The sequence below is a fragment of the Schistocerca americana genome, chromosome 5 (assembly GCF_021461395.2).
Source record: "Schistocerca americana isolate TAMUIC-IGC-003095 chromosome 5, iqSchAmer2.1, whole genome shotgun sequence".
NCBI classification, from domain to species: Eukaryota; Metazoa; Arthropoda; class Insecta; order Orthoptera; family Acrididae; genus Schistocerca; species Schistocerca americana.
Window position 1 is genome coordinate 250,571,718 of NC_060123.1, and position 26,455 is coordinate 250,598,172.

Genomic DNA, 26,455 nt, shown 5'->3' on the forward strand with positions numbered 1-26,455 from the left:
GTAGATATTTTTATAAATTTGGTCTAGACATAGTTTGGAATAGTCTCAAATTAGCGTAAAACATATTATGCATCAGGTTACATTTCTTCCGATATGAGAAAGACCACGCAGTGCTGGCTACGGATCAAAACAACACGACAGCCGATCACAGGAACGAATATAACAGTTTTGATAACAATGTCTACTCCTCATCGACGATAAAGTGGTGATGTAACAGCACACAGATTATTTGCTTACTTTTCTAGCTTTAAAGGACAATTAAAGAGAGAAGGAGTTGGGTGGGGCAAGGTTTCGATAACCAGACAGTTGGTGTTTTACGGAGGTGACGTGCCAGGAAGTTTGTCTGTAATGACTCAGAGAAACCAAAGGCAGGATGTCTACGTGTGAGTTAATTTCACTAACCGAAATAGGACTACGACATTGATCAGATTCTCTTCTGTCGCATAGGCTGCTGCACGGTAGCTACTGATGCTGAATTAAATGTTCCGACTCCTGCTGATGGGGAAAATTTCTTTAAAATCTATTTCGAAGAAAAAAAGAGGGGAAGGAGGAATGTACAATCGTATCCCACTGAGCGACCGTTTCAACGGAAGTAATTTTAAATATTAATGACTCGGCTAAAAACTGATAGGGCGCTTTCATCTTTGATTCGTATCGACGAGAATCCAAGTTTCTCCCAGTACCACTGGGATTCGCCACGATTGGAAAACGCGAACTGTGAGCGCTCCAAGCGCACCCACAATTTTTAACGTTACGGAGTCCACACGTATCGATAACGAGGTCAACTAGTTATCCAACCGGAGCTAAGCAGCTGTTCTAAGAAGAATAGTACGTGTTACAACTCAGTCTTGTCTCAACTTTTGTGCAAAAACAAAAATGAGAGAATTTGAAAAACTCTTGATTTTAACATTTATTTCATAACGCATAGTGAGGTGAAAAATTTAAAAAATATATGTACAGGTGACCAAGCCAAGTGTATTAACACTCATCTGAGGTTCTCTTAGATGATCAGTTTGGCTTTAAGAAAGGTAAATGCACTAAGAAGGCAGTTCTGGGGTAGCTCTTGATAGTGGTAGAAACTAGAAAAACTTGGGATAAATCAAAAAACCTTTATGGAATTTGTCGACATAGAAAAAGCTTTCGACAATGTAAAATGGTGCAAATTCTCAGAAAAATAGATGCAAGCTGTACGGAAAGTCGGGGAATATATAAAAGAACCAAAAATGAATAACAACTCAAGATCAAGAACGAAGTGCTCGGATTAAAAACGCTGTAAGTTCAAGAGTAAGATTAAAATTCAGGGTGAAAGTATATCAACGATAAGATTCGTTGAGGACACTGCTGTCCTCAGTGAAAGCGAGAAAGAATCACAGGTACTGTCGAAATGAATGAAGTCTATTGAGCACACAATACAGAGTATACCAAGCGAATGCTAAGTAATAAGAATTAGTAGAAATAAGATTAACAATAAACTTCTCAAAAATTGTGGATGGCGAAATAGATAAGGTAAAGGAATTCTTGCTACATAGGAAGGAAAATAACACATGATGAACGAAGCTGGGATAGTATAAAAAAGATACTAGTACAGGCAAAGAGGGCATTCCTAGCCAAAGAAAGTCTGTTAACATCAAACCTTAGTCTAAAACTCAGGAAAAAATTTCTAAGAATATACTTGTGGCGCACAGCATTACATAGAAATTGATCAAGGAAAAGCAGAGAATCGAAGTGTTTGAGGTAGGGCTCTATAGATGGATGCCTAAGGTTGGTTAGAATGCGAAGATAAGGTATGTTGAAATTGAATCGCGTAATGAGCGAAGAAAGGAATATGCTGGAAACACGAACAAGAAAAAAAGTTTAGGATGATAGGACATGTGTTGCAACAAGACGGAATAACTTCCATGCAACTAAAGGGAATGACAGATGGTGAAAACTGTGAGGGAAAATATAGATTGGGATGTTGTGAGTATAATAATACCGCTTCATATAAAACAAGAAAGAAACTAAACAGTCGACGTTTCGACCGACTTCATGAGGTTCTCTTCAGGGCGCCATGGCTTAGCCACAGCCTGGGGGATGTTTCCAGAATGAGATTTTCACTCTGCAGCGGTGTGTACGCTGATATGAAACTTCCTGGCAGATTAAAACTGTGTGCCGGACCGAGACTCGAACTCGGGACCTTTGCCTTTCGCGGGCAAATGCTCTACCATCTGAGCTACCCAAGCACGACTCACGACCCGTCCTCACAGCTGTACTTCTGCCAGTACCTCGTCTCCTACCTTCCATATTTTACAGAAGCTCTCCTGCGAACATTGCTAAGGTCTCGAGTTCGAGTCTCGGGCCGGCACACAGTTTAATCTGCCAGGAAGTTTCATATCAGCGCACACCCCGCTGCAGAGTGAAAAATCTCATTCAGGAATCGTAGTCGCGGCAGGCCACGTCAAATCAATCAGTAAACTGATGGAAACAAGAACTTTTATATGATCGACGATTCCATGAAAGTAACTGTGGCAGCGACTGAAGGTTTTTTTTCACTTGGTTCAGAATGAGCATAGAATTTGCAATCTGTGGAATGAAACAAGTGGAAATCTGAAACTTTGTGCCGGTCCTTGTTTGGTACACGGGTGTGCACTTGGTAGCACACCGCCTTCCAAAGGCAGAGATCCGAGTTCGAGTAACAATCTGTTACACATTTACAAACTGTCAGAAGAAAAGTTGTCTCATCTCTCAACTTCCCCGACATATGCGTTTGTATTGTGTTTTAGATAATTTGTTTGTTTCCACTGTACTCAATTCTATTGGAAATAAATCGTTGCTACGAATCTTCCACTTACAGCCCGAGACAACACTACGACCAAATAATCCTGCAAGACTTTCCTTCTTCCCCGCTGAGCGGCGCGGTTTCCTGAGAAACAACAGTTGGGTCCAGCTATTGTGTATAGCAGCTGCACAGCCCGAGGCAGGGAAGAGAGAGGCGAGTACTTCCTAGCTTCCATAAATAGAAGACACGAGAGGAGAGCCGGTGGTTATCGCACAGCATAGCCAAGTTTTTGCGGCTACCCGCGAGGAGGGGCGACTGACTACATGTGAACGGCAGTCCGACAATAATGCGATGGCCGCTCACCGCAATGGCACTGAGCTGAATATTGTGCCCTGCTTCACTAGCTGTGCATCTCACAGCGTCGAGCCACGACCTTGCCTCGCCACAACTTGGCGACTACAAATCCGGGGGTGGACTTCAAACAGCTGGGCGACTTGCGCTGTTGAGGCTGGGAGGCTTCGCAGGTCAACGCTCATCACACAGGACAACTAAATTTGCCAGGAAGGCTAATAGTATGTTCAAAACACGGAACGCGTACATCACGTCATTTCGCACTACCTAGTATTACATGGCGCAAGTGAAGTTATGACAGACTGTCTGTCCTACAAAAGGGCGGAAACAGAATAAGTATTAAGAAACTATGATGATACATTTTATTCATGGAGGAGAAAAAAAAATGAAAGAAAAGACAAGAAGCCGAGCGGGGTAGTGCAGTGTTTAGCGCAGCGGACTCGCATTCGGGAGGACGACGGTTCAAACCCAAGTCCGGCCATCCTGCTTTAGGTTTTCCTTGATTTCCCTAAATCGCTTAAGGCAAATGCTGGGATGATTCCTTTACTTTTCCATTCTTCCCTAATCCGAGCTTGTCCTCCGTCTCTAATGACTTCGTTGTTGACGGGACGTTAAACATTAATCTCCTCCTCCTCCGCCGAAAACAAAAATATAGGTTGTCTGATAAAAAAAATGAAGCACAAAGAAATGGTCGAATCTCAAAATAACATACTCCACGTACACACCATCGGCCGGTACGTAAACGATTTAGAGGTACAATTCTCTATGACAGAACGGCCACCAGAGATCACTAAAGTTGATCATTTTTAGGGTTGTCACCAGGCCTGGAAGGGTATATAAGGGGTGTGGCCAGTGTCAGATATTGAATGATCACTGAAGAACTCGGAGATACCACGTATTCATGTGAGACAGCGCTATCTGCACCTGACAGTTTGAAAGAAGCTTCACTGTGGGGCTCCAAATGGCCAGCTGGTCGAATCGTGCAATATCCAGATTAGTGTGGCCTACGAGTGTGACAGTACCTCGATGTTGAACTGCATGAGAACGTGAGGGTAGGCGTACTCGTCGTCAAGGTTCCGGACGACCGCTCCTCACCGCCACAAGGGAGGATCGTCATCCGCCTGCCATGCGAGAGCAAGTAATGGAATCCCTGGAACATTCTGTGTCATCCCGCACCACTGGTCGGAGACTAGTAGCAGCTGGACTAGGGAACCACCTTCCCATGTGCAAGCTGCCGTTAACGGCACAACACGAACGGCTTGGAGTAATGGGAAGCATGGACTGCTAATGAATGACGTCGCATTGATTTCAGCGATGAATCGCGGTTCTACGCTACACCGGAAAACAGTCGACGGCGAGTATTGTGGCGACCTAGAGAGAGGTCCAGTTCTTCCAATGTCTGAGAGCGACAGCGGTGTTACTCCTGGCGTCAAGCCATCGGATATGACTTCAAGTAACTATATATGAAGATAGTAAATGTTCTCGAAAGAACAGATACCATTGGTGACCGTTCAGCTTCTCTAGAATAAATGATAATTAGTTGAAACCCTCAGCTGCCGACAGGTGTTGTCGATATACCTTGATGTGGACAGCAGAAAATGTGTGTCCCGACCGGGACTCGAACCCGGGCTCTCCTGCTTACATGGCAGACGCTCTATCCATCTGAGCCACCGAGGACACAGGTGAATAGCGCGACTGCAGGGACTTATCCCTTGCACACTTCCCGTGAGACTCACATTACCAACTGTCCACAATCTACATACGTGATGTTCCTAATAGATATTTGCCCATCTACTCATTGCTCAACAACACCTGTCGGCAGCTTAGGGTTTCAACTAATTATCATTTATTCTAGAGAAGCTGCGCGGTGATCAATGGTATGTGTTCTTTCGGGAACATTTACTATCTTCATATGTAGTTAAAAGGCTACCCAGCCATTGACCTTCGTCTGTGCGAATGTGCACAGGTTGCCCAAACTCTTATGGGAATCGTCACCTTAGCGGGCGCGAGTAACGAGTGGATGGGCAAATATCTATTAGGAGCATTATACATGTAGATTGTGGACAGTTAGGAATGTGGGTCTCACGGGAAACGTGCAAGAGATAAGTCCCTGAAGTCGCGCTATTCATCTGTGTCGTCGGTAGCTCAGATGGATAGAGCGTCTGCCATGTAAGCAGGAGAGCCCGGGTTCGAGTCCCGGTAGGGGCACACATTTTCAGATGTCCCCATCAAGATATATCAACAACACTTGTCGGCAGATGAGGGTTTCAACGTAACGGCTGGCAATGACTGAGGCTACTCTGGCAGCGCCATCCACTCATCCGTTATCATCATAATCATTATCATTATTATTATCATAATCATCATGGACTCATCCTGTATATACCAACATTTAGAGGCGGCGCCGGTGCCTATAATTTTGACGCTCAAACTCATACTGCTAAGTGGATTCATATTGCCAAGATCTTTGTAATCTGATTCGATTTTGTTATCACTGAACGACGATGTGTGAAATTTGATCTACTGAGTCCCCTCTACAACCTCTAGAAGTACGTAGCATGCTTTGTGAAGCACCCTATATATTACAAACAACCCTATGTATTACAAACAAAAAAGGTTCGGGGTACTCTTGGAATTACCTTTACATCTGTCGACTTCGTCCCATTTAAATAAACGTTAAAGTTCAATCTTCTAGGAAGACCTGAATCCAAACATGTCCGGTCCGAGACTAGGTAAGCTCGTATTCTGTTCACTAGAGAAGGGCAGTGCGGGACTGTATCGTAAGAAATACGGCATCAACCTTGGCACCGTCGCCTACGTAGCTGTGGTTCTCATGGACGAACAGACAGGATTGAGTTTCGTTAAGATCTCTGTTTCGAGAAGCCATGTTCATTATTATAGAGCACATTTTCGTCCAAAAACCTAAATCAACAAATGTAGTCACTCCCAATTGGCACAGAACTGGGCCCATTTACGAAATCCGCCAGCAAGCAAACACGTGCTGCGGGCAATTCTGCACTTGCAGATAGACTTTTACTGTCGCGCAGTCACATTTTAGCCAGTTTCCAACCCTTCTTGAAGTGTAACATATTTTAAGTAATTCACTTGGTACGTGTATGTCATCTAATTTACCCACGAGAACGTACGGGTATATGATGGGATCACGTAAAATACTTACTCGTCTTCTAAAATTTATCTTGACGCCCAAAAGCATAGGTAGCACTGTGGGATTGCAGTGGCCCAAAGAATATTACGATACGAGTAAGATCAGTCTTAAATGTAACCTGCCACAGCATGATACGTAAATCATGCGCACTGCAGCATTTCTGTAATTACCTGTCATAATAATGGGCACGTGCCGCAGAGAGCCTTCAGTACGTGCAGTGGCCATGTCGGTACCGCGCTGCATCTACTGACAGCACCGAAATGCCCACCTTGTGACGAGCTCACGATTCCTATAATATCGTCTTATAAGGCGTGGAGAACATCGCGGCAATGCTCTCTATTTTCGCGGACGAGTCCCTAAGATGTCTGAATTTACGACGGCAATACACCGCAAACAGTACTTTCGCGACAGGCACATCAGATACGTATTTTTTATTTGCCATTGTAGTCTCTTGAGTCTGTCGGCTAACATCACTCCTAGACAACAAAATACGACACGGTTAAATTAGCTGCGTAATTATTACTACACTAAGGTGCTCTGTAGGAGTTGCATTAAGATTCGCATCACTCCTTCATTCCAACAATTCACCACACATCTACAGATTCGTCTCAGTTCGTGAATTCATCGCCTTGCACGACTCGCAGTGTTGCCAAGAAAAGCAGCTGCTAGTTTGAAATGGAAAAGTCAATACGGCGACGTCCACACCCTTCCAGGAATAATTCCTACAGTCCACTGAACAAGTGACCAGGAAATGCGGCGTTTACTAGAAAACACGGTTTTGTACTGTTCCCGCTATCAGCTGCGTGATGGAATGTGGTCTACTACCACGTACCAGCTGAAGGATTTGCACATCTAACAGCTGAGGAACGACGTGCTTTTGACACTGCGTAAGTCTTTATATTTTGAATTGCTTTACGAAAAACTAAGATCTTTTATAATCGCGTGTTTTAACACTTTCTCAGAGGTTAAAAAAATACAAATAACTCAATTCTCCACGACCACGTTTAACAAACTTTCTCACTTTAACCACAAAAGAACTCTCCTAAGAATCTTCTAAAATGGAAAGAAGAACTGTAGACGTGTTTGGTGATCAGTTCGTGTCAGCAGCCACTATAAGCCTGCTTTACACGACGAATGAACGAGAGGTCTATTGCCATATTTGTTTAACGTACTTGCTTGATTAACTGTGTTTCATTCCAGTCAGAACTGCCACGTAATTATTACTGATATTATCGAAGCTGACAAATTCGCTGCACCAAGCATATTGCATAAAAGTCATTTTCCAGCCCATTTCACTACGGTAGGCAAATTTGTCTGAAATGAGTGGACATGCCGAAATAAAAGGTGTTTATTAACTGTGAGATGCATTATTTACGCCTGCAAAAACATAGAATTTGTTACAAAATGGTCCATGTTAGGCTACGTCTTCACACCACAAGACGACACTGATATAAATGCGCGGCACTGCTTTCTGACGATACATGCATCAATTAAAGATAGCGTGCAAATGGTAAACAAACGACAAACTTCGGCAACTGCAAACAAACTAATACTGGTTTCGTCTTATTTTCTTTGACAGTGTGTAGATATGTCGTGCGTTAAAACTTAAGACAAAACAAGTCAACAGATGACAGACGATAGTCTGAAATGCGTTGTGCTACGCCAGTATATCCAATAAAAACGTATGAATTAATAATTTATGACATTGGCTGCGCACAGAAAGCTACAAACCAAATTTAGTTTACATTTATGAAGACACTTCTCTTGGTGGATGATATCGACGCGTACCATTAGTACGATAACATCGTGTGAGGTACTGGGACTCACAACTGCCGGACATGGCTATGGATCCTTAAGGGGATACGGAATCACCTATCCCCGCAATGTTAATATGTGCCTACTATAGGGAACATTTTCTCACAAACTACTGGAGACAGAGAGGTAAAAATTTTACTGTATGTGCATTCATATGTTACAACAATACTGAAACAACAGTTTATTGTCAAAGTATTTTCTTACAGAGATATTGTACATTTATTTTTAAGTAAATTTTTTCCATCGCTTTTTACTAGACTATCACCCCTAAGTCTTTTGTAAATCAAGTAATTAAAAAATCGTTGTTTCAGTATGTAATAGGGACCTATGTCACTACGTCATAAAAATTTCAGACTTCTAGGTTGACCAGTACCTGAGATAATGTTCCTAGATGAAGTAAAAAGTAAACTTACGGGAAACGGAGAAAGAAGATTAAAACATTCCTGATCCGTAGCTAATACCCCCTTCACAGTCTTCATAATCATCTTCAAGTCTTCTTTTGGCACCCCTCTGCACCTGTCTTGCTTTTTTCACTAATGTCTTGATTATATTATCAGCATGCCTTAGTCTGTGCTGATCTAAAAAGAACATAGCACGTACCGTACGGGAACCAACACACATACCCAACTTTTGAAGGACCTGGCATTTAGTTATATTTCCAAGATTGAAGGTTGCCACAGCATCATACACACCAAAATGTAGTGTATTAATTCCGACAAACACTGTTTTTGGGAGACGATGCCATATCACACTATTCAAGCACTCGTTGGGGTTCTGCGTTTTTCCGTGAAGACATTTCATCAGAAGACTTCTGTCAGCCAGATCTCTGAAAATGGGCTTTATTTCTGCCATGATGGCTGATGGTAGACTGTGGTGGTGAATGTATTTCTCTCCTGTTGTTAGTCCCCTATTGTATTTACACCAGCTGTTTTCACCTTTGGGGCACAAACCATGTTGTGGATGCTCATTCGTGGATGCGGTGTGGAAATATAAAGCCCATATAGCTCTCCTCATTTCTTCAAGATTGCCTGTATTTTGCCTGATTGCAAGGCCATAGCAGTTCTGAATGTGGTCTATTATGGAATCAGTCAATCTTCCTCTGCCATCCAAGGTTTTCCCATCATCTAGTTTTTTCCCTTTCATAACTGATTTTAACCTTCTCAGCCTGGCACCCATTCTCTTCTGCACATGTCCTATACATTCAAGTTTGCTTATATTTACACTGTTCCCATATGGTTTGCTTTCCAAAACTTCTTTGAATGCTTTAGAGTCACCATCTCCCAGATATTTGACATAGCGAACATTATACCACTGTGAAGAGCGATGAAAAATTTTCTTCACCCCAGCAACCTCCATGCCACCACTACTACCATAATAATTAGCAATACAGTCATCACTGTGTTCATTTTTCAGCCTGCCTGTGCACCTACAGTATTTAGACATTATTGCAACATCAATAACCTTGCCAGTATCAACACTAGTTGCTGTTACAACACCATTGTTGGAGGTGTGGCCCCTTTTCTGCCACGTGCCATCAAACGCCACTGTGAGGTCACGACTGCCGTCATTTTCTTCCACTGCTTCTTCCACAGCAACCTGCATTGACTTCTGTGCTACATCTTCAACTGCAGATCCTAGTACATAATTGTAAGCTTCAAACTTTGAAGGTGCACTTGGAAGATTTAGAACACCACATAGCATATCACCAGCTGCTTTGCCCTTACCAATTGCTCGCAATCCATAAACTAACCTAATATTTACACTATAAAGTTCAGTTTTCTTGTATCCATTATTTACAGTTACTGAAACCGAACTTGGAAACTTACAGCTGTATTTACAAACACTGCATATTAAATTAAACTGGGCAGCCAGGCCAACATGGGATTCTACTTTCAGAGAAACGTTTCCATGACATTTTTTGCAGCACAAACTGTTTTCAAGAGCTTCACACAATATATTCGTATCAATGAGTTCAAAAACTTCATTCCCTCTATCAAGTAAATTATATTTCTCTTCCAAATCTCTTAGTTTTTTATGAGAAGCACTGTTTTCATTTGGTGTAAGTTCGTTCGGCAAATCAGTAATAAGTGGATTCACATTTTCCAACAGTGATGATGATGAACTGCTTTGCTTTGCTAATGAATCATTATTTCTTTTCTTTTGCCAGTTCACACGCTTTTTAAATACTTTTGCTTTAGCTCTAGGCATTTTCACTGCGAAAAATGAAGCACTAAATACGAAATAACTCAACAACAACTACTTTCTTATATCACACTGTTTACAAAACAGTCCCGCCACAAAGTCAAAGAGTAACTTGAGGAAACCAGAGAGAAACATTTTCGGGCAACTAGTGTATAAATAGTCGCTGGAAACCGGGATATTTGAATTCATGTCCCTTTAAAGGTACTGCCAAAAAGTTCATGGTCAGCCACGAGAGACGTGTATAACTAAAGCGCAATACCCGATCTCACAAATATATAAAAATAAAATAGTTATAATTGTAGTAGAGCTATGTATGATACGTCATTTTAAAGAGGAAACATGGCAGAATATAATACGCCAATAAAAAAAAAATTCGATTTTTTAACCCAAAATCCGATTCCGTATCCCCTTAAGGGATCATCTCTATGAAGCAGTTCTGATGTGTTTCGTAAAGTGTGTCGCTGTTTTGCAACTTCGTAATGAAATAATGAAACATTGACGAATCAGCAGGAACAAGGCTGTGCACTTCACTACAACGACTTTCACAATGTCAGTCGAGAGGATATGGTCGTCCATATATGTGGAACCGAAGGGATAAAAAAGGGAATATAGATAGGGTTTAACGACCCATAAACGAAGAAGTCATTACAGATGGAACACAAACTCTAATTGGAGTCTTTTTTTTTTTTTCATTCAAAGGACCTATCCCGGAATTTGCATTCTAGATTTGGGCTGGAAACCACATGAACCGAAACCTGGAAGGCTGGACAGGGATTTGAACCGCCATCTAGCCAGATGCGAGTCTTCTCACTGAGTCATTTCGCTCGGTACATGGATATGAAATAGGTGTCAGTTTGTCCACTATGAAGCACTTAGCGTTAAAAACCATGTCCAGGTTTGTAGACATGTAAGCTGTTCACTTTTTCAGTTCACAACAAAATATTATTTATTTGAAATATTTAAATTTCGCGACAGTTTTTAATTATCTAGCCAAAGAGTAGTAAATATTAGAACACACTTGATTCCAACCCACATGTACCAAGTTGAGTGATATCTGGACATAGGATTATACCATTTAGCAAACTGCCCCTAGGGAAAGGCTTTCCTCCTCTAGGAATCTGCAATAGATCGAAATCGCTAACTTTCCGCTTTCCCAGAATCTGTTAGGTTGAGACAATGATATATAATTCCACTCTCCTCCTAAACTATTGGACCTATTTCAGTCAAATTTGGTACACACACCCTCTGGAAAGAACTGCTTTAACGATAGGTCTCAACCGATGAAAAGTAGAGACGTGTATTGGAAATTATATTAAAAAGTAAAGTAATTGATACTGGTTCCATAACATCACTGGTGCCACGAACCTCCATATCTGTACCCAGGAAGACAAGTGCGGCTGGAAGTTTCACTTTTTTGAGCATTAACACAGAAAAAAAACAGCTGTCGATGCGCCTGCACACAAGCCTGGGAATGTGTCATTTCACAATCGCCACTGCTTACGTTGTGTGTGAGGAGAAATACGTTGGCGACGTTGTTAGTTCGGTCTGCAACAAAAGTGGCATTATCGACGATACATGTACGTACGATTACTCAATAACGAGAGTCAGCTGACAGTTTCATCTGAGGAATATTTTTCTTTGCACTGATTTTAAAAGTTTAACCATTTTAACTGAAATGTCTTTCAGTCAGAACTCTTGTTTGTGCAGTTTATCGCTAACGATTAAAAAATTAGAAGCTAAATTCAAACGTAACCGTACGTCTTTTAACAATCCACGTGAATAACGCCCTATGGCGTGGTTATACAGCTGGCTTAGCCTGTCAAAATCCTCACGATCGCTGATGTTTGCTGAAACTGTGTTCATAACTGTTGTGAGTTTATTAGGGGAAGAAAACGCAAATAGCTTAAGTTTCCGAAACCCTACAACACATTTAGACAAATCTTAATTTTTATCATTGTTGGGCACGTGTTAAACAAATTTAATGCTTTAGTGAAGAGTGCAACTTGCTTGTTCGGCAGTGTATTAAGTTTGCCTTTTTTGGTTCAGCAGGTCTAGATGCCAGAATGGAAACTGTGTCGCGGTCGTAGCATGTGGCTGCGACCAGTGGTTTCGGCACAGTGTGACAAATATGCCGAACCACAAACAAGGTCAACGGCTCTGCGAAGACGACGCCTACTTGGCGCAGACGTGACATCACACCAAAGGTCACGTATGCAGCAGGGCAGATGGTTGCAGGCAACGTACTATACCCCTAACTTATCAGCGATGACGATGCGAAGTTTGTTTGGGAAAAAGAAAATGCTGTGAAAGTAGAAACCTAGTACTACCGGCAGATTATTCTTCTGAGAGCTGGTTCTCCTGACAGTTTGCTGGGGGTTCAGCTGGCACACTGTAAGATTTAATCAGTCTGCTTTCGGATGCTTTGTTATGCGCGAGTACGGAACAACATAGGAGGAGAAGGTGAAGCGAGATTTGACACACAGACATTCTTGAACAAGAACCAGGAGGTCGCCGAGGATGGATCAGTGTTAACACAGACTCCACTCGACAGGACGCGAGAGGTTTGCAGTTTAACGTAGGACACTGACGCAGCTGTCCTTCCTTGTCCGTCAAATCATCAAACGCTGGTTATTTTTGTATCCCTCTGTGATCTTAAATGGGCGCAGCCGGGCCGAGCGCAACAGTCAAGGAGGTATAATACGAGGAGATGGCGCTAAAGACTTACTGTTTACGATTGCTTCTTGATCACAATTTAGATAAACAGAATAAATTGAATAAACAGAGAAAGATACACTGCTTTCCTGGATAACATGGTGTCAGGAAGACATTTTCAGACTTTTCCTTGCCTTAAATGCATTTTTGATCCAGTAATGCGACGGATTTCGCCTCGTTAATGTAACTTCGTTTTTGTTATACCTTTCGAATGACCAAGACGAGGAGTATATTAAGCGAGCGGCCCAGAGATCTTTTCGAGTTGGACTGATAGGCAATCTAAAATCAAATGCCAGAAATAAAACAACTACATTACAATTTAACAGCACAGCCAAAATTAATGTATATAAAAGAAAACACCGCTTGAATGATGCCATTTACAAATGAAATGCGATTCTTTTACACTTTAGACTACAATCTGAATGATTAGTACACCCATAAATGTCACAAGCTGGCTTTTCTGATCAAAACGCTTCCGCCAGAAGCTAATGTTTGGGGCAACTAACACGGCGGACGTCGGCTTTAAGTCTGTGACGTCATGAAAACTTCCCTTATTGTATCTCTATGGCCACGGCAGTACACAGTGATCTTACGCGAAAGAGGCTGCGGAGGCAAGCAAACAACCTAAGACGTGGTGGCCCGATCACCAATCTGCCCTCCTTCCTTTTTTTCACTTAAAAACGTGATTACGACGTTTTGTTGAACCTTGCTTACATGTAATTACGTCAAACCACCTCCCCCCTCCCAATTCCCCCTAAAATAGGTGACTAATCTTCGATTTGGACGCATGGATCGAAGGGAGAGTGGGTAGCAGCAGTGGGAAGAAGTCTGCTCTAATAGATCCACAGCTGGCGAAGTATCAAGATGTTCAAACCAGACTGTAAGGTAAAAGTTGGTCGTCCCATCAACGACGGAGTTCAGCCTCTGACAGGTCAACGTAGGGGAACGAAATCCGTCGTATCCTTTGATTTAATCGTTTTAGGGAACGACGGGATCCTAAGTCTGGATGGTCGAAAGGCGTTTTGAACGGAGCTCCTCCGCATACGAGTCCAGCGAGCTAACCCATGCGCTACCTACCTCCTCCTGTTGCTTACGTTGGGTCCTATCCCGGGCACAGTGTCTTTAACACGAGTGTATCTAATCTCACATCATTAGGAATAAGAGACTTAACTACAAAGAGTTAGTGAGAATTGCTTTGTGGACTGGCATGTAGTTTGGTTATCACGGAAGGCATTGAAGCTAAGACATCCTATTCAAATTAACGCTCCTGACAGATGGTTCAAATGGCTCTGAGCACTATGGGACTTAACATCTGAGGTCATCAGTCGCCTAGAACTTCGAACTACTTAAACCTAACTAACCTAAGGACATCACACACATCCATGCCCGAGGCAGGATTCGAGCCTGCGACCGCAGCGGTCGCGCGGTTCCAGGCTGAAGCGCCTAGAACCGCTCGGCCACTCCGGCCGGCACTCCTGACAGAGAAAAATCTGCGAAGCAAGAGCGGAATTCGATGCGTGTTCTCAAGATCCTGTAATCGCATCAAGATCCTGTAATCGCATAAACAGTCCGGTGGCAGCTTCATAATCAACACGTCTGGAGTAAGCCTACACTGCAAGACAAGGTGGTAGCAAAGCTTTAGGGCTGAAATGCCACTCGATGTATCTTTAAACGGATTGATGGTGATGGGAAAAACACAGCAGCGCGTGGTTGATTCTGTTTCAGAGAAAGTAGCAAGTTTAGAGGATGAAAATTTTCCTTGCCAATGCATTCCTCTGAGATCATTCATAATGATGGAGTGGCTGACTAGTAACGTCTGAATTGCGCTGATAACAAAATAAAATATGAATACTGCATGGTATTGTTTTTGCAAGTGCCATGGGTAACTTTAAATTAGAGTTCAACCTGGCACACTTCTTTCATAACACTGTTCTTCGTAGTATGCAAAAGAGCTGTATCTGCTGTCGGATTGTTTGGAATGTTGTGTTAACAACTCACCACAATTAATAGCCATTCATCAAATACAGCACTACGATGAGTACAAATGAATGATACAAAACTAAAACAGATTTTTGGTGTTTGTTGTTACACTTTTATTAGATTATCCACTGTCGAAAATGTCTCACACACCCGCTAGTTTCATTACGGATTTGTTAATACGAACAACGAATTGGCAGTCCTTCCATGCAAGCGTCAAATGACGTCTCTAACGTCTTCAAACGACAACAAAAAACGTGTGCGGGCATCACATCGGGTGTCCATCTGGCAACAGAACAAGACCAATAAGAGGGACAGTCTGACGACACTGCGCGCAGATTCAATTGAAAAGCTCACTGTGTCCATGTCACACTCAACCCAGATACTTGAGTTTAATAAAAATTAAAAAGAATTAGAACGCCCAGAAGTGAGTTATTAGGAAGGGACCTCTATCTCACGTGCCTGATACAGCATGCTTAACCAACATTCTGCACAAAAAGCTTTTTTTCCCCTCGCTCGATAAGATGTGTTTCCTTTTCGTGGATGCAATCTATTGCTATTTCACCATTTTGTAACGAGATTATTTTCAGCTTGAGACCACCGAAGTTTGTTCAAAAAAAAAATGGTTCAAATGGCTCTGAGCACTACGGGACTCAACTGCTGTGGTCATTAGTCCCCTAGAACTTAGAACTACATAAACCTAACTAACCTAAGGCCATCACACACATCCATGCCCGAGGCAGGATTCGAACCTGCGACCGTACCAGTTTCGAAGTTTGTGGACACTAAGTAGTACGACCAAGTTGTTTTTATAAAGAAAATGAGAAGTGAACTTAGCTTTCCATAACAGAAAAAGGCAGATAGGTAATTTTGGCAGTAACATTAAGTTGACACACATACTGAAATATAATTTTGATTGAACAGCGAGACTTACGGTTTAATCATTTCGTTGATTATCCATCGCGATCATATAGAAAGATAGCGCCCCAGAAGTTCATGCACGTAAATTCCGAATAACTGTCCAACGTTCTTAGTATACTGTCCCTTCGACAGCTTTCTAACACAAACCCAAACGTCTCTAGAATATTCTAATCTGGTGATCGTGGAGAGTTGGGAAAGCTCTACGAGGGTCATTCAATAATTATAGAGACAATTTGGTCTGGGAAAAAAAAACTGTTAGTAGAGCAAGTTTGGTCTTTTAAGTTGGCATCACTGGGATGAACCCTGATCAGCTGATGTATCAACATTGTTTTGTTTATAGCCCCAAAAATACGTTTCAAGATGGTGAGTCCGCTTGAAAGGCCACATTAGTTGAACAACGTTCTGTTATTCCTTTTTTACTAGCCGAAGGCGAGAAAACAGTGACTATATACTGTAGAATGTCTAAAGTTTATGGGGAAGGTTGTATGAATCGTGGAAATTTTTACAAGTGGGTACAGCAGTTCAAAAACAGTCGCGACTCAGTGGCTGACAAACACCGTTCTACCCGACCAGTTGCAGTTTTAAGTTAGTACTGGTACAGTTCGTAACATTATCTGTAACAAGCTTAAGTACCGCAAAACCTGTGCAAGATGGGTCCCAAAGGAGTTCACGCGGCTACACAAGGGAACAAGGTTGAGAGAGTGCACAGAGCTAAAGAAACGTTATGAAAGAGAAGGTGAGCACTTCCGCAACAAAATTTTAACTTGAGATGAAACTTGGATTCACTATTATTAGCCAGACACAAAAAGACACACCAGCTCACTTGTCAAGAAAAAATTCAAAACCCAAGCTTCAGCAGGAAAAGTCATGTTGAGGGTGTTTTGGGATGCTGAAGGTCTAGTTCTTTGTTAATATCTCGAAGAGCAGCGTATAATTAACAGCCAATACCACTCGAATTTGCTTTTAAACAAGGTGAAGCCAGCCATGACAGAGAGACGTCGTGCATTCCAGAGGAGATGTGTGATCCTCCAGCAAGACAACGCACGTCCTCATATTGCTCAACTAACCCGTGAAACCATCGACGAAATGGGCTGGAAAGTATTGCCTCAACCCCCATACAGTCCCGATTTAACACCCAGTGATTTCCAACTGTTTGTTGCATTGAAGGAGGCATTACGTGGGAACAGATTCCAGGACAACAAGGACGTGAAAAAGTTCGAGGGAAATTGGTTCAAACATCAAGATAGAGAAATCTTTGCAGCCGGAGTAAAAAATCTTGCAGCCCGTTAAAACAACTGCATAAATGTTCAAGGGGATTATGTTGAAAAGTAGAAAAAGTATTGTTTTGTGAAAATAAACGCTTTTTTCTCCAGACCAATTCGTCTCTATAATTATTGAATGACCCTCGTATTTCATTCTATTCTTTGTTTTAACCATGTTAATGAATGCATCATCTTATATGACATCTCAAGTTGAGAGCGGCAGCCAATGAAAATCACTCCCACTGAAAATATGGCACTGTGGTCGTTCCGATATTTGAAAAATATAATCTCACTTTTTCGCATCCCCTGTTCTCGGTTTAACACGTTCTGCTGAAGTGAACAATATAAACGAATACCTGATGGACAATATTACTTTCTTGTACAGGCCTGTTTTCCAGGTTTTTTTACTTTTTGCAATGACGAAACATTTTCCTTCACCTGGTTTCCAAAAAGGACGGCAATTCAGTTTTGCACTGAATGTTTCGCGTTCGCAGCTGTCACACTGTTCTCGTTTACATTTGGTTTCTACAATCATATGTACGCCATCAATCATTTTCGTGGCAGTGATCCACGTATTACACGAAGTAATAAACCAAAACGTTTTGAGAGACAATCTGAGCAGCCGTCTTCGGTTGTTTGCAGATGACGCTGGCGTTTATCGACTAATAAACTCATCAGAAGATTAAAACAAACTGCAAAACGATTTAGACAAAATATCTGAATGGTGCGAAAAGTGGCAGTTGTCCCTAAATAACGAAAAGTGAGAGGTCATCCACATGAGTGCTAAAAGGAACTCAAATTTCGGTTACACGATAAATCAGTCAAATCTAAAAGCCGTACATTCAACTAAATACCTACGTATTACAATTACGAACAACTAAAACTGGAAAGAACACACAGGAAATGTTGTGGTCAAGGCTAACCAAAGACTGCCTTTTATTGGCAGGACACTTAGAAAATGTAACAGACCTACTAACGAGACAGCCTACACTACGCTTGTCCGTCCTCTTTTAGAATACTGCTGCGTAGTATGGGATCCTTATCAGGTAGGACTGACGGAGAACATCGAAAAAGTTCAAAGAAAGGCAGCACGTTTTATATTATTGCTAAATATGGGAGAGATAGTCATAGAAATGATACAGGATTTGGGTTGGAAATCATTAAAAGAAAGGCGTTTTTCGTTGCGAAGGAATCTTCTCACGAAATTCCAATCACCAACCTTCTCCTCCGAATGCGAAAATATTTTGTTGACACCGTCCTACATCGGGAGGAACGATCACCACGATAAAGTAAGGGAAATCAGAGCTCGTACGGAAAGATAGTGGCGTTCATTCTTTCCGCGCGCTATACGAGATTGGAATAATAGAGAATTGTGAAGGTGGTTCGATGAACCCTCTGCCAGGCACTTAAATGTGATTTGCAGAGTATCCATGTAGATGTAGATGACTTCCTGTCTATATCCGTAAATTTAATTTTTGCTTCACTGTTGTAAGATGTTGGCTGACGAAATATTTCCAGGAACATTATATGCTCTTATGTCACTACGAACGGACGATTAACGCGTATGGTCTGTAAGATCCGACGTTACGGCAGAATTACAACACACCACAGCATTCAGTGATTGTCAGCTCAGTTCTCTTCAAGAGATGTTATGTTGGGCAATGTCAGGGTGTTACGCACGTTGTAAAACAAGCTGCGAATATAAAATACCGAAGAGTAAAAATAATTCTGATGGTTGTTTCTTGCAGATTTAGTCTCCTTAGCGATTTTGTCATCATCGGTGAAAAATCGTTTCTGAAGCAGAATGTTCGGTGGTACGGAAGATACGGTCAGCACGTGAGTGTAACACTGCCGTCGGATGGCACACGCAGACGGTACTCACAGCTCTGCAGGGGCAGCACGAGCGCGTGCGGGCGGCGCTGCTCTGCCTCGTGCGACTGCTGCGGCTGCTGCATCAGCATGACCGCGCCGCCCTCGCCAACCGACGTTGCCGACGCCTCGCGCCGCACTGCCCGCCACTCTGCCTGTCGCGCTCTGGCGGCCTCGCACTAATTTGGCTGCTGGGGGGGGGGGGGGGGGGGGGAGGTCGCGAGGGGAGGCGGCAGGGACACTGCTCGTCAGATGACTCGCGGGCGGCAGAGATGCAACTACCACTGCTCCTGCTACTGCTACTGCCCCCCACCACCTGACAATAATAGACGGCGAGGAGAACGCGACCAGGCCGGCTGCCGAGCAAGACCACCACCTTTCTGCTCCCGCTCGCCTCGAAAAAACTGCCGCAAGCAAGTTTCTACTTGCCTGATAGTTCTGTTAAGGCAATCACGGTAAGACAGGCAAGTGCGAATCCATAGTGCAAACACGTATGATAATACAAATATTTGAAGTGTGTGTGTGTGTGTACACTGAGGTGAGAGAAACCATGTGATAGCGATATATGCACATATCCAATGGCGGTATACGCAAGGTATAAAAGGGCAGTGCATTACCGGAACCGTCATTTGTACTCATGCGATTTATGGGAACACGTTTCCGACGTGATTATGACCGCACGACGGTAATTAACGGACTTTGAAAGCACGTTGCCAGTTGGAGCCAGACGTTTGGGAGATTCCATTTAGGAAATTGTTACGGAATTCAGTGTTTCAAAATCCACAGTGTTAAGAGTGTGCCGAGAATACCAAATCTCAGACATTATCTCTCACCACGGATACCGTTTGCGCATATTTGTCTTGCTGACAGACAATGTGGCACGTATGACGAACGTATCCGTTAGTACAGTGCGACGAAATTTGGCGTTTGCGGTCTATGTCAGCAGTCGACCGACGCGAGTGCCTTTGCTAACAGAACAACAGCGCCTGCGGCGCCTCTCCTGGTCTCGTGACCACATCAGTTGTAACGAGGTTGGAAAACCGTAGCCTCGTCAGATGAGTCCCGACTGCATTCGGTAAGAGTTGGTGTTAGGTTTCGAGTGCGGGGCAGACCCCACGAAGCCATGGATCCCAGTTGTCAACAAGGCACTGTACAAGCTGGTTGTGGTTCCGTCATGGTGTGGGCTGTGTTTACAAAAATGGACTGTGTCTTAGTTATGTTCGGCTACTTGGAGACCATTTACTGCCATTCATGGACTTGATATTACCAAATGTGTCACCGGGCCACAACTGTTCGCGATTGGTTTGAAGAACGTCCTGGACAGTTCGAGCGAATGATGTGGCCACCCACATCGCCCAACATGAATCCCACTGAACATTTATACGACATAATCGAGAGGTCAGGTCGTGCACAAAATCCTGCAACGGCAACACTTTCGCAATTATGGACAGGTACAGAGGCCGTAAGGATCTATATTTCTGCAAGTGACTTCCAACGACTCGTTGAGTCCATTCCACGTCAAGTTGCTGCACTACGCCGGGCAAAAGCAGATCCGACAAAAGTCCCTGGTGGATTCCTGCTAGATTTTACACTGGATACGTAGTGGGAATAGCCCCTTTCCAACACGGATGGGAAAGAGTGCAAGTCTTTCATGCTTGTACGGAAAATATAAAAAGACGCACAGAATTACAGACCAATTTGCATATAAGATGACTCAAAAGCAAATCTCAAGTTCGAAATATTAACATTCTGAAACAAGAAAGGACCAGAAAAGGTTCAAGAAAAGTATTCCTATGAAATACCGCATTCCCCTTTAAGATACGCTATCTTGGAAACAGGCGCAAGAGAACAGGTAGCTTCAATCTTTCTAGATTACCGAAAGGTGTTTTACACAAGCACTTTATCGACAAACAAGGTATGTTGATATAAAGTAATAGTTACGATGTGTCCATATAATTTTTGTCTGATACAAGCCAGCAAGTCATAATGAATGGAAAAGAATCTCCAATACAAATTTCTACTTTCTGCCCTGACTGGTAACTTTTAAAGAAAGTTAAAAATTATGAGCTAAAAAGGGCTAGCGGTAAACTACTGGAGAATGTCACATACTGTACATACTTAGGGGTAACACTATGAAGAGATACGAAATGGAGCAAACATACACCGTTTGTAGCTGGGGAGGCAACTGGAAGATTAGGATTTGTTAGGAGGAATAATGGAAAGTGCAAAACTTCTGTTGAGACTAAGTCACTAGTTCGACCTGAGCACTGTCCAGTATTTGGGCCCTTAGGTACGCCTGACATCAGGAATCGTTGGCATTCCCACACGCGCTACTAGAACCGTTGCAGATAGGCAGAGCTTATGAGTAAGTGTGAAGGACATTCCGATAGAATTTAAAAGGGAATCTTTGAAATATATGTGATGATGCAGTCGCGAAACCAGTTGGCTGAATTTAATAAACCGATGTTCGAGGTAGAATGTGGAATAATTCTACTGGCTGCATCGTATATCTCGCATAGGAGTGTATGTTTCTGCGAAACAAGCCAGTCAGCCATTTTCCTTTCGCAACATACGCGTATGGCAATGGTCTTCAAACTTTTTTGCTCAAGAGCCAATACTGACATTATGGGGCGGCACGTCGGACCACATATGTACCGATCTTATCACTAATTGGTAACCTACATAAATTAGTGCGTTATGAGCCCCCAATAGACTAGTTATGGTAAGGGCGCGATAAGCTGGCACCCGGTCCCCAAGCATTGATCGTCGAAAGGCGGTATCTTTCGGAACACTTCGTGTCTACTGACTGCTTCACGTTGCTGTCACCCTGAGGGGCCTCATAGTGTTTTAACTTCCTGAGGAAGTTTTGATGTGTTACCTACGTTGGTGGATGATTAATAACAGTACCTCTACTTATATCTAAAATAAATATAAACCACGATCACAAATGTTACTAAATGTTTTGGATGTAATTTTTCTTCTACTCATGGTGTTGTATTACAACCACCTTCATTTAACTTCGTTTTCCTTGCTACACATAAGTACCGCATATGGACATGACTATCTCCATACTGCGCTTTAACGAATCCATGTTTTTTCCGTGTCTGTACCTCGGCAGTGGATCGGTTGAGCCCTTCATGCACTTCAGTTGTCAGTACTGAAGGATAAACAATTTTTTTAAAAAATCCCCTTCTCTTATCTCTAACCCAGCATTGGTCACGCTACTTATCGCTCTGTCCATGAGGTAAGCGGCTAACTTTCCTTACCTCACGGCCAAATTCACCAATGTCAATTAAAATTAACGTCTTAAAATTATTACTGTCATTACAAGTAGTTTTGTTTGTCAGAGGGTAAAAAATCTATATTCTTACAAAGCTCCTAGCGTAGTTGACGTTTTTAGATACCGCTGTGACATGCCGGGGAATGTAACAGAAATAAACTTTGCGCCGAGAAGTACGAGTACTTGAGTGCCAGTCGTTTGGATTTCATGTCTTATTTAAAAAACGCTGTTGGGGAGCCCCTCTAGTGTTAAAACCGGGAAGTCTTCGTCATGTTGAGGACATACTACGAGATACAAAACGTTTATAGTAAATCAGATGCTTGGGACACATCATGTCGTTATTACCATTTACTTAATGTAGACGAACGACTACAACCGGTCCTTGGCGACAAATCGCTGGACGTTCCTTCACACCTCGTACGGGTATACGACTTAACAAATTTAACCTCTTTTGTAAGCAAAAGATGTAAAAGTTTGCGGAGCAACTGAAATGCTCGAACAGAAACAGGTGCCGAAGAGTTTAGGGCACATTCTTCCGAACAATATATCCAAACAGGAGACTACCAAATGACTTCTTCATAATGTAATGACAGAAACTGGACTGTTGAGCACCGAGTATAAACGTGACTGGGCAATGACCGACAATAAGGCTTTCATTTACGTAGCATCGTTTAGCATCTACCAGAACGACTGGTCGACACAAGCGAAGCATGGCGAGCAGAAACAACTGGCGACAGTGTTATGCCACGAAGTTGTTACACAAGATATCATGAAAGTTTTAAACTAGGCCAAAAATCACAGCTGACAGCTTCCACACCAGCACAGTATTTATCCCTGCAACGACATCATCTTTGTGGTAGAGGGATTTCACATCTAGATGGTTGGGAAACCAATTACGAAAATAATAGATGCTTATGGCGACGAAATCCACGATGACGACGTCATTACACACGAAGTATGTGCTCGAATTGGAGAAGAAAATCGCCATGACCTGTTCGAAGCAACCGTCTCGGCACTTGCCGTAAGCGATTTAGGGTACCACGAAAAAAAAAACACTGAAGCGCCAAACAAACTGGTATAGGCATGCGTATTCAATTACAGAGATATGTAAACATGCAGAATACGCCGCTGCGGTCGGCAATGCTTATATAAGACAAGCCGGCGCAGTTGTTAGATCGGTTACTGCTGCTACAATTGCAGGTTTTCAAGATTTAAGTGAGTTTAAACGTTGTGTTATAGTCGGCGCACAAGCGACGGGACACAGCATCTCCGAGGTAGCGATGAAGTCGGGATTTTTCCGTAAGACCATTAAACGAGTGTACCGTGCGTATCAGGAATCCCGCAAAACGTCAAATATCCGACGTCGCTGCGGGCGGAAAAAGGTCCTGCAAGAAAGGGACTAACGACGACTGAAGAGAATCGTTCAACGTGACAGAAGTGCAATCCTTCCGCAAATTGCTGCAGATTTCAATGCTGGGCCATCAACAAGTGTCAGTGTGCGAACCATTCAACGGAACATCATCGATATGGGCTTTCGGGGCCGAAGGTCCACTCGTGTACCCTTGATGCCTACACGACACAAAGGTTTACGCCTCGCCTGGGCCCGTCAACACCGACATTGGACTGTTGATGACTGGAAACATGTCGCCTGGTCGGACGAGTCTCGTTTCCAATTGTATCGAGCGGAGGGACATGAACGGGTATGGGGACAACCTCATGAATCCATGGCCCTGCATGTCAGGAGGGAACTGTTCAAGCTGGTGGAGGCTCTGTAATGGTGTGGCGCGTGTGCAGTTGGAGTGATATGGGACCCCTGATATGTCTAGATACAATTCTGGCAGGTCACACGTACATAAGCATCCTGTCTGATCACCTGCATCCATTCGTGTCGATTGTGCATTCCGACGTACTTGGGCAATTCCAGCACGACAATGTGACACCCCTAACGTTGTAGAATTGCTACAGAGTGGATCCAAGAACACTCTTCTCAGTTTAAACACTTCCGCTGCCCACCAAACTCCCCAGACACGAACATTATTGAGAATATCTCACATGCCTTGCAACGTGCGGTTCAAAAGAGATCTCCACCCACTCGTTCTGTTACGTATTTATGGACAGCCCTGCAGCAGTCATGGTGTCAATTCCCTGGAGCACTACTTCAGACATGGTCGAGTCCGTGCCACGTCGTGTTGTGGCACTGTTGCGTGCGCGCGGGGGCCCTACACGATATTAGGCTGGTGTACCAGATCCTTTGGCTCTTCAGTGTAAAACCGGATGGGTCGAACAATGGATTTCAAACTCTGTCGTTCCGAGAGTCGGGTGTGCTGACCATTTCCCAACTCCGCTAGAATGAGCACAAATCTCCAGTGCACGCCTCAGTTTCTTGGGGCGGCTGCTTTCAAGGAAAGACAAGAGCTCTCGGACTCCGCTGCGAACAAGTTGTCAGATAATTAATGTTGTAAATTTGCTATGCGGTCTGTTTTATTATCTGCGTTACATGATGCTCGTTTTGATACTAGGGTCTTGGAGTTGCTAACATACAAAGCACTTTTTACCTATCCCGGCAACTTATGTACCTTCATTGTGTAACGTAGGTCGGGGAGTATACAGACGAGCTCGTCACAGAATCACCAAAGCCTTTGGTCTAGACCTTATAAGAATGCGGGGATTTAACATCTGTGCAAGAACCTCACGAGTGACGCTAAGTGTCTTAACCACGTCCACCAGTCCTAGGAAAGAACTGAGAATCTCAAGCCAGGTGACAGATGTCATTGGTGCTGACATCGGCGGCGATCTGCAGGTAACTGTAACCTGTGGACTCTTAATGTACCAAGGTGGCCTGTTCCACCTGGAGCACAATTCCTCCATAGATATACATGGAATGCGCATTTGGTTCGTCGCCTTGCAATGACGCTATTGCCCCAAAAAGGGCCATCACAGATCTAATACTGCAACTGCTTTCTAGTAACAGCTTCCTCTTCTCCCTCTGTGGGGGTCCGGGCCAAGGCAGCACAGGCCGTGGTAGGAAGTGGAGAGGAATAGCCATACAGTGTTACCGTGGTTCCCAAAATACACGCCAATGCTGGGATGGTGCCTTCACAAACCATGGCAAATTTCCTGCCTCACCTCTGTCAATTAACTTTTGTTCAGTCGCTAATGACTGAGACGTCGACGGCAACCTCCCCCCTTTTGCCGAAGTTGCATTTTACTGGTTAGTGAAAAGTAAAGCACAGAAAAAATGTTTAAATACCATCATTTTCTCTCGACATTTCTCGACTGTAACTGTAACGACCTGTGTCTGAACACAGTTGGAAAATCTCCCTACTGCGTGCTGTTACGCAAAATATTTGTAGTGTCAGAAAATTGCTTCTAGGAATTTATCAAGTATTCAGTTTTTTTCCCGGAGAACTGCACGGATAAGCAACAGATTACACGTTTACACATTCTGGGAATCAGTCTGTTTCCTGCACGGCTGCCGTGCACCATTCATGTAAATCCACCAATAAAAAATTAAAGAACATCAAAGGGACTTAAAGGATCAACTACACTACAGATACATAAAATTGTATATTATACAAGTACTGACAAAAACTAATGTGAAAAACCTCGGAAAGTTATTATAGAGTGTAAAAATAACTCTAAGATAGAATATTAAGTCTTGGTAACCATGCGGCTACTTCGGATTCTAAATAGCGCATGACTCTAGGAAGCTTCTCAGCAAACGTCTCAAAATGTTGGGTTGTGAAGAACTAATGTCACAGGTGTATAGAGTTTTGGGAACACGTGGTAGAATCTGAATATTTTATCTCTGCGTTCACCAAATACGGACAACGGAGGCTCGCAATGTATTAACAAGAAAGCTGTGGACGCAAATTACCACGCTTACAGTTTCACAGACTGATCTCTAAGCACACCGGACAAGAAATTACTCACCCCCAGGAGACATTATGCCAGTACACAGTAGTACCGCCTCTGGCCTTGATAATGGCCTCAGTTCGGCGAGGAAGATACTTCCCAAGTTTCTTCAGATATATCCATCTAGCTGAAACCACTCATAGATGATTATGTCCAGTAAAGCTACCGAACTGTGGGGATGATGATCGATACGATTCACCTGCTGTTTTAAATAGTCTCAGACACTT

The 26,455-nt window shown here is 43.1% G+C and overlaps 1 protein-coding gene and 1 non-coding gene across 2 annotated transcripts in view; both read right to left on the bottom strand.

Moving 5' to 3' along the window:
- LOC124616684 (LIM domain-containing protein jub) overlaps window positions 1–26,455 on the bottom strand; it is a 203,415-nt gene that overhangs the window by 73,854 nt on the left and 103,106 nt on the right. The gene's annotated exons all lie outside the window — the stretch shown is intronic.
- Window positions 4,713–4,787, bottom strand: Trnat-ugu. The gene has a single exon. It is a non-coding gene; the product is annotated as a tRNA-Thr (tRNA).